Below are 8,823 nucleotides of genomic sequence, written 5' to 3'. Positions count from 1 at the left end.
TATGATGGCCGATTATCATCAACACTAACTCATTGATTAACATTAAGATTAAACACACATCATCACTGAAATCATTATGTAGAACATGAAATCCAACATATTAACAATCATACGTTCAAGGTAATACACTAACCGAATTTGATGATTGGTCCGAACAAGAAAAGATCCTCGATGGAGAAGATGCTTGGCTGCCGTCGAGTTCGTGAGGGAGAGAGAGAGCACTAGGGTTTTGTGTGTGAGGGTGTTTGGTGAAAAGTGTAGAATGGTTACAACACCCTAGGTGTTGTGCGTATAAGGAGAGTGGGCCGAACCCATACATGGGCTGCCCTTATGGGTTTCGGTTACAAACAATACGGCCCAACATGGGCTTGTGCGATCGGGTGTGTGTTGTGCGGTTCGGTTCATGTAACATATACACATATTACACATAGCATATAACAACATAACATTCATTAAATAAGATTCACATAATTATGTAACGTTACACAAAAGTAGGTTCGAAATACGGGTTGTCACATGTTTGTTATGTATTTTTCAACTTAGAATAAAAAAATACATTATATTAATAAAACGCCAAACAGTCATAATGCTTGTGAAACGCCATAATGCAGTAAAACGCCAAAAACTCCAAACCATAATAAAAGTTAAAAATGAACAAAAAAACGCCAAAAACTACTTAAAGCCATTAAAAAACGCCAAACTTGGGAGATGGAAAGTGTATGATCCTAAAAACTCATAAAAAGCTGAACAAAAACAGTAAAAATACACAGTAACTGAAAAGACGGCTACTTTATTAATATCATTTATTATAAATAAAATCACGCCTAAACTACGCACCAAAAACATCCTATAAGAGAGACTTCTCTGCACAATCAACTGATCACAAACCAAAAACAACGCCATATTTCCTAGAAACCATTCACTTTAAAAACGCCAAAAAAATAGTTAAAAAAGCCACAGATGCGGAACCTCGTTTCTTCTATATTGAGTATTGTTCTGAATGAAGTTTAACTGAGTGCATTCTTCTCTGAGGTGGGTATCTCTATAATCTTTTGCTGAATGAGATGGACAAATATTCAAGAATAAGAGACTGATGACACTGATATGACATCATGTCACTTTGTTCTTGATGGATATATTGATGGCATGAAGGGATCAATACATTAGAGCAGGCGTTACATGTCATCAAACAAATATATATCAAACCACAATAAAGGATGCCACAAAAAATAAGCATTTTCTAAAGACGGGCGTTATGTAGGAAAATAAGGATCTACATAAGATATTCAAAAACAGGTTCAAAACGCTAAAAAGGTTAAAGTAGAAGAGGCTGATGACAATGAATATTTGGATGAGAAATTAGATTATAATTTTTATTTTTTTTTCATTTTCTATTGTTTGTTATCTAATTCTCTGTTGTTTATTATCTAATTCTCTACTAATAAAAAAAAATTGAGTATAAACCGCCAAAAACTACAAACACCAAAACGCCTGATAGTGTGAAAACTGTGAGAACGGATGCTAGCAAAGCACGATGTTGCTATATAAAACACCAAAAAAGGCCAAACAAAGTATTACTGGAAAAATCAACACTAATTGACAGATGAAATTGAACGAAACAATAATTGCTAAACAGTAAAATGAAGAGACGGTAACATTATTGCCAAACATTTATTATATTAAAAGCCACTACATGGAAAATTGAATTTATTTATTTTTTCAAAACGCCATAATTGTCTGTCACATTATAGGCCTGTATCCTACATGGCACAACACTTGATATAATAAACATCAAGAAAATTACTGATGTTTTTTACATTATAGGCCTGCATCCTGATCTAAAAAACAATAAAAACGCCAAAACAATACTTAAAACGCCAAAATATTTACTATGATCTTGATCTAAAAACAATAAAAACGCCGCGTATTTATTAAACGCCAAAAAAATGGAAAGGTGATTTGACACGCGTTTAAAAAAAGAAATATGAAAGGACAAAAAGCCCCTCTGCCCTTTACTATGCGCGTGACACGTGTTGGGCCAGTATGCGATCTCACCGTTCTCACACTTTTGAGGTGAGAACGCATCCTGGCCCAACACGTGTCACGCGCATAGAGAAGGGCGGAGGGGCTTTTTTGTCCTTTCATATTTCTTTTTTTAAATGCGTGTCACATCACCTTTCCATTTTTTGGCGTTTAATAAATACGCAGCGTTTTTATTGTTTTTAGATCAGGATCATAGTAAATATTTTGGCGTTTTAAGTATGTTTTGGCGTTTTTATTGTTTTTTAGATCAGGATGAAGGCTTTTAATGTAAAAAACATCAGTAATTTTCTTGATTTTGTTATATCAAGTGTTTTGCCATGTAGGATACAGGCCTATAATGTGACAGGCAATTATGGCATTTTGAAAAGATAAATAAATTTCAATTTTCCATTTAGTGGCATTAAAATAACTATAATGTTTGGCAATAATGATCACGTCTCTTTATTTTACTGTTTCTTTCAATTTTCATCTGTAAATTAGTGTTGATTTTTCCAGTAATACTTTGTTTGCGTTTTTTGGCGTTTTATATAGCAACATCGTGCTTTGCTAGCATTCGTTCTCACAGTTTTTCACACTATCAGGCGTTTTGGTGTTTGTAGTATTTGGCGTTTTATACTCAATTTTTTTTAAATAGTAGAGAATTAGATGATAAACGACAGACAATTAGATAACAAACAATAGAAAATGAAAAAAATAAAAATTATAATCTAATTTCTCATCCAAATCTTCACTGTCATCAGCCTCTTCTACTTTTGACCTTTTTGGCATTTTGAACCTGTTTTTGAATACCTTATGTAGATCCTTATTTTCCTACATAACGGCCGTCTTTAGAAGATGCTTATTTTTTGTGGCATCCTTTATTGTGGGTGGATATATACTTGTTTGATGACATGTTGAAGACCACCGCCTGCTCTAATGTATTGATCTCTTCATGCCATCAATATATCCATCAAGAACAAAGTGACATGATGTCATATCAGTGTCATCAGTATCTTTATCTTGAATATTTGTCAATCTCATTCAACAAAAGATTATAGAGATACCCAACTCAGAGAAGAATCCATTCAGTGAAACTTCATTCAGATTAATACTCAATATAGCATAATCGAGGTTCTGCATCTGTGGCTTTTTTAACTATTATTTTTGGCGTTTTTAAAGTAAATGGTTTCTAGGAAATATGGCGCTTTGTTTCTGGGGTTGTGATTAGTTGATTGTGTAGAGACGTCTCTCTTATAGGATGTCTTTGGCGCGTAGTTTAGGCGAGACTTTATTTATAATATATGATATTAATAAAGTAGCCGTCTTTTCGGTTACTGTGTATTTTTATTGCATTAATATATGATATTAATAGACTTTCCATCTCCCAAGTTTGGCGTTTTTGAATGGGTTTAAGTAGTTTTTGGCGTTTTTTTTTTCATTTTTTAGCTTTTATTAAGAGTAAACTGCCATTTTGGTCCCTGTGGTTTGGTCACTTTTGCCACTTTAGTCCAAAACTTAAACTTTTTGCATCTGGGTCCCTGTGGTTTCAATTTTATTGTCATTTTGGTCCAAAAATGAAATCAGTTCATATTTGTCTTATAAAATCCTACTATTTTGTCCTTTTATGCAGGGGAAAAATGATCATTTCTTTTTTATAAATAAATACCATATTTTATAAGACAAATATGACCTGATTTGCCCCTGAGGAAAATGACAAAATTGCAGGATTTTATAAGACAAATATGACCTGATTTCATTTTTGGACCAAAATGGTAATAAAACTGAAACCACAGGGACCCAGATGCAAAAGGTTTGAGTTTTGGACTAAAGTGGCAAAAATGACCAAACCTCAGGGACCAAAATGGCAGTTTACTCTTTTATTAATTAATACTTCTGCAAATTACTTTCATTATAGTTTGGGAGTTTTTGGCGTTTTTACTCCATTTTATGGCGTTTCATATGCATTATGACTGTTTGGCGTTTTATTAACATAATGTATTTTTTTATTATAAGTTGAAAATTACATAGCAAACAACAGAAAAAGAAAATTAAAAAAATAAAAACAACTCATCTTCCAAATCTTCACTGTCGTCAGTCTCTTTCTTCTTTTGAATCATGTTCGCTGGTGGTTTGGCTTAGCCATGCTTGTGTTTTTGTGGCCGTTTGGAAAGACAAAATGACATGAGTTTTTGTTTGAATATGTATCTTCAAACAACTCATTAGTGTCATTCATCTTTTCATGCCATTAAAATATTCATCAAGAACAAAACAACGAAAATGACATTAGTCTGACCCCAGCATTTTTTTGTTTATGATTTGTCCATCTTATGCAGCAAAATGTTATTTGAGTCACAGCACCTCAGGGAAGAATGCATTATCCGAAACTTTGGGTAGAGAAATATTTGAATATACAAGAAACGATATTTGGCATTTTTGGCGTTTTACCGAGGAAATAGTGTATCTGAAAGAACCGTCGATTTTTTTTTGGAATCTTTGATGTTTGAAAGTTTTGGCGTTTTCTAAGATGAATGGTATATAGTAGAAAATATGGCGTTTTTTGAGTAGTTGTGTTTGATGTTTTGGGGATTTTGGCATTTCTAAGATGAATGGTATATAGTAGAAAATATGGGGTTTCAGGTTCTGGGGGGTGTTTTTATGTCGGGGATGTTTTTGTTTATATAGCGATGTGTTTTGGTCCGTAATGGTGTTTTATTCATCAGTATGGCGTTTTGGTATAGAGGTGTAAAGACGCTTTTCCCTTTGTGACAACCCTCACAATTATAGGTATCCGTACAATTAATTAATTTTAATTATGTGCTTAATAACTGTGCTTGATTACAACTGATGACATAAACTGCTTTCTGATTTCTGTATCATCTATTATTATCTATAATAAACAAAAAAAAATTGGGGACACTTGGCACAATATTAGGGCTTCCTAGATGTGGTTTTGGCGGGAAACTGAATGGGTATTCTTTTGAGATATAATGAAGCCCCGTTTTGTACCTGGATCCCCTAATTCGGATCCGTATATATATGTTATAAAAAAAATTAATATTTCCAATCTTCATATGTTGTCCGCCTCCAACCATCCAATTTCGAACCCTAATTTCTCATAGAGAACAACAATCAATCCCAAAAATGTTGAGACACGCTGCTAAGAGAATCACAGGGTCAGGATTAGCCCCGAGACGGTGGTCTTCACCGGCGGCGAACCGGTTTTATCACGAGAGGGTTGTCAACAGGTAATTCTCTAAATCTTTGATGTTTGAAGGGGTAATTGAATCGTATTATATCTAGAGAAAACCTTTAATTTTTATCTTACTCGCACACGGAACTCCATCTCTTCAACCACATCAATCCATTCTAGGGTTTTATTAACCAGATCTGTATTTGTTTTTAGCATTTTGAGGAATTTGTTAGGTTGGTATAGGATTAAGGATCTAAATCTCTGTATTTTGAATTGATTTGTAGAAGTTATAATCTAGGATGAATGGTAAATTGGTAATCCATTTTAATTAATTTATATATGAGTTATGCTTCATTTTAATCTCTGTATTTTATTAACCAAATCTGTATTTTAATTAATTTATATATGAGTTATGCTTCATTATATCTGAGTTATGCTTCATGTTTTTCATATGTAAGAGAAGAGTTCTCCATGGAAGGGTAAGTGTTCCAGTTATGTTCTTGCAGAGACGGTGATGACAGTGCACAAGCCATCAATGCACACACGGTCACCAACTTTGGTGATAAATTTGGTATGATTTTTGCACCAAGATTAATTATATTTTTTCTTGACATGTTGGTTTTACATGAAGCATAAGTTATTAGTATTAATTTTTCATTTAATTGAAACATTACTAAGTGTATCTTTGTTTATGTGTTATATCTATTATCTATCTATTATGTATGATAATAATAATAAAAACAATTTGGAGTTGTGGCGTGGGTTGCAGCCAATTACAAATCCGGCCATTGGACCTTAGTATGTACACGTATTGTAGAATTCAAATCGTGTTTGTATTCTTGTAGTAAAAATAAATGAATTGTGGTCTCTCTATGAATTGTGGTCTCTCTCTATAAACACATCACTATACCCAGTTTACAAATCGGCTAATTAACGAAGAGCTTTTCCCCTTTGGGGTCCCGAGCCGAGGTGCAAGAGCATGTCCCTTTTCTAACATGAGGCACAAGAGCATGTCGCTACTCTGACGTGAGGCGCAAGAATAACTGAAGAGCTGCACTGAAAATCTTAGTGCCTTACCTGGCCTGGTGAGTTTTTTATTTATTTTGTTATCTCTACTCAACTTAATAAATTCTTTTGAAACTTTTTTCATGTTTATGTTTCTTCCATTGGTTTGCTTGGGAGGGTCGTCGTTGTTATTATTTACCAAAATATCTAGACAAAATGGGATTTAGGTGAGCTGTGACCATTCACTTATAATTTACATGTACTTCTATGCTTTATGTTTATATCTTTTTATAATTCTAAATTTTGTATGGTTTATATATTAGCACACTTTATCTCTTATTTTTAACTTTTTTTTTCAAACTCAATCTAGATTGTAGGTGCTGCTGTTGAAGGAGTTACTTATTTCGTTCATGTAATAAAAGGTATTTCATATATATCGCTAGAAGTTCATAAGTTATATGATGTCAAAGAAAAAAAAAAAGACAAAGTAATTTATATTTCCACTTCTTCTTATTATAAGGGCTTTTCGTTGTATGTGATTTGATTGTAGTAGATGGACTGGTTGAGCAACAATGGGTCAAATGGGTGGGGTTGCATTCACCTTAAATGCTTTTTTGTTAGAATATTATCATTTTTATAAAATTGTTAAGTGTGTTTAACTAACCCATTGATAGGTAGATGTGGGTCAGACAATAACTAACAAGTCAAAATGGGTAATGTTGGATATGAGTCAAAATAGGTCACATGGAATGTTTTACGTTAAAATATGATGACTTTTACAAATTTAAGTAGTGTTTTATATGATGTTTTAATTTTTTTTGGATAAACTATTTAGGGTGTTTTATGTTTCAATTTATAAAATGATCATATTTTAACATAAAATATTCATTTATGAATTCCAGCTGTTGTTTAGGTGCATTCTTTCTTATCATCATTTGAACTATTATTAAAAACTCATATTATAGTTGGCAATGGAGACCCATTTACTTATGAATGGGTCGCCCTGGCCTATCGGTAATTGATTTGGATTTTATAAACAATACATAAGTTAACCAGGTTGGAAGTCACTCATAGTCTATTGTTAATGTGTGCTACTTCTAAAATCATTTTGCTTTTGAAGTCACTTATTCATAATATAGGTACCAGGTACCTATAAATAGCTTAGGCCATGAGATTTGTGTGAAAAGTTTAACTAATTTGTTTTGCAATCATGCTATGGTACTTAATGATTTTTCAAATATATGTTAGATTTAAACTATGAGTGAAATTTTGTAGATGAAGTTGAAGATCTGAAAACATGCCGACGACCATGTTCCATATCGTTATCGAAGAAGGTGGTTCTTGATTTTCTTGATTTACCAGCCAACTCGCAGTTCAATTATGGTGGTGAAAGTCGGTGCACTGGTGAATTGGAGAAGATGGGAACACTTGCAAATGTGTTCATTGGGATAATAGTGTACCCAGCAATGGCTATCTACATTCTCTCCGTGATCTATCTTATGTTTCACACCGATGTTGTGGTCACATTCCTTGAACCGAAAAAGGTTGATCCGAATGCACAAATTTGGTTGGAAAATGAACAATATGGTGTTGATAGAGAAGATCTTGCTCATACCCCATCGCTAGAATAGTGAAACTAACCAAAATCTTTAAGGCGGAGACTTTTAATTTGCAATTGTATTCTGAATAAGTGTTCAGTTTGGATATAGCGTAAGCGTTTCCTTACCCAAATTTTCGTTCTTTTAATATATTAGGTTTTTGTAATTTTATTGTTCATGTTTTGCACAAGAATGGAATATAAATGTTATTGAGTTTTGAACATGGTATCTTGATTAATAATTTTTCAGCCCATGAAGTTTACTGGGTTATAATCTATTTATTATGTATAATAGATTCAAGTTGCCTTTTACCTTATCATTAACTTATCTAATATGTCACATTATTTAAGTTTATTTTAATTATACACTTATGAGTATTTAAAATTAAATTTTCCTACTCGGGAAGCAATCCCGGGTGATAACCTAGTACATACATATGCATCACATTTCATACTGTCACTCCATTCATTACATACAAACTTTAGTGACATACTTGATGCACAAAGCACAGTTAGCACACTGAGCGGATAACTCAGAAATATACTGACAGTGCCAGTACGTAGACAGACAATGTTTTGAGGCCTGTTTGAGCCAGCGACAAGGTACTACACTAGTATGGAGTGTAGGGAAGTAAGGACCATAAAACTGCGTCACTAGGTGATAGTTTAAGTGCCAGAAAGTGCCTAAAACTCACTAATAATGCAGAATTCTGCATTTATTAACAAAAATTCAGCATTTTAACATGCTAGTAATGTGCAAAAATATGGCAAAATGGTCATGTATGCTTTCCTAAGTGTCGGGGATTAAAAGTGTCACAAAAGGTTACATAAAAGACACTATACGGAATAACTTAGTACTTTAACGAAACGGTATCTAACCGAACAACCGGACGCTACCCGAAACACCAAAATTTTGCCAGATACATTGTTTTATTATTATTGAACTAGTTATGATCCCCGTACACCATACCACCCACTAGATATCTACTAACTAAAACATGTAAGCATA

At 33.3% G+C, this 8,823-nt stretch overlaps 1 long non-coding RNA gene across 3 annotated transcripts; it reads left to right on the top strand.

The window, feature by feature from the left end:
- Positions 1-5,102: 5,102 nt before the first annotated feature.
- Positions 5,103-8,023, top strand: LOC110935271. Of its 3 annotated transcripts, XR_004890833.1 has the most exons (5): positions 5,103-5,267; positions 5,671-5,783; positions 6,127-6,297; positions 6,588-6,639; positions 7,493-8,020. It is a non-coding gene; the product is annotated as an uncharacterized LOC110935271 (long non-coding RNA). The 3 variants fall into 3 exon arrangements; XR_004890834.1 differs by having other exon boundaries at positions 5,676-6,297; positions 7,493-8,023; XR_004890832.1 differs by having other exon boundaries at positions 5,671-6,297; positions 7,493-8,022.
- Positions 8,024-8,823: the final 800 nt, after the last annotated feature.

The sequence above is a fragment of the Helianthus annuus genome, chromosome 4 (genome assembly GCF_002127325.2).
Source record: "Helianthus annuus cultivar XRQ/B chromosome 4, HanXRQr2.0-SUNRISE, whole genome shotgun sequence".
NCBI lineage: Eukaryota > Viridiplantae > Streptophyta > Magnoliopsida > Asterales > Asteraceae > Helianthus > Helianthus annuus.
This window is presented reverse-complemented; position numbering and strand designations above follow the sequence as displayed.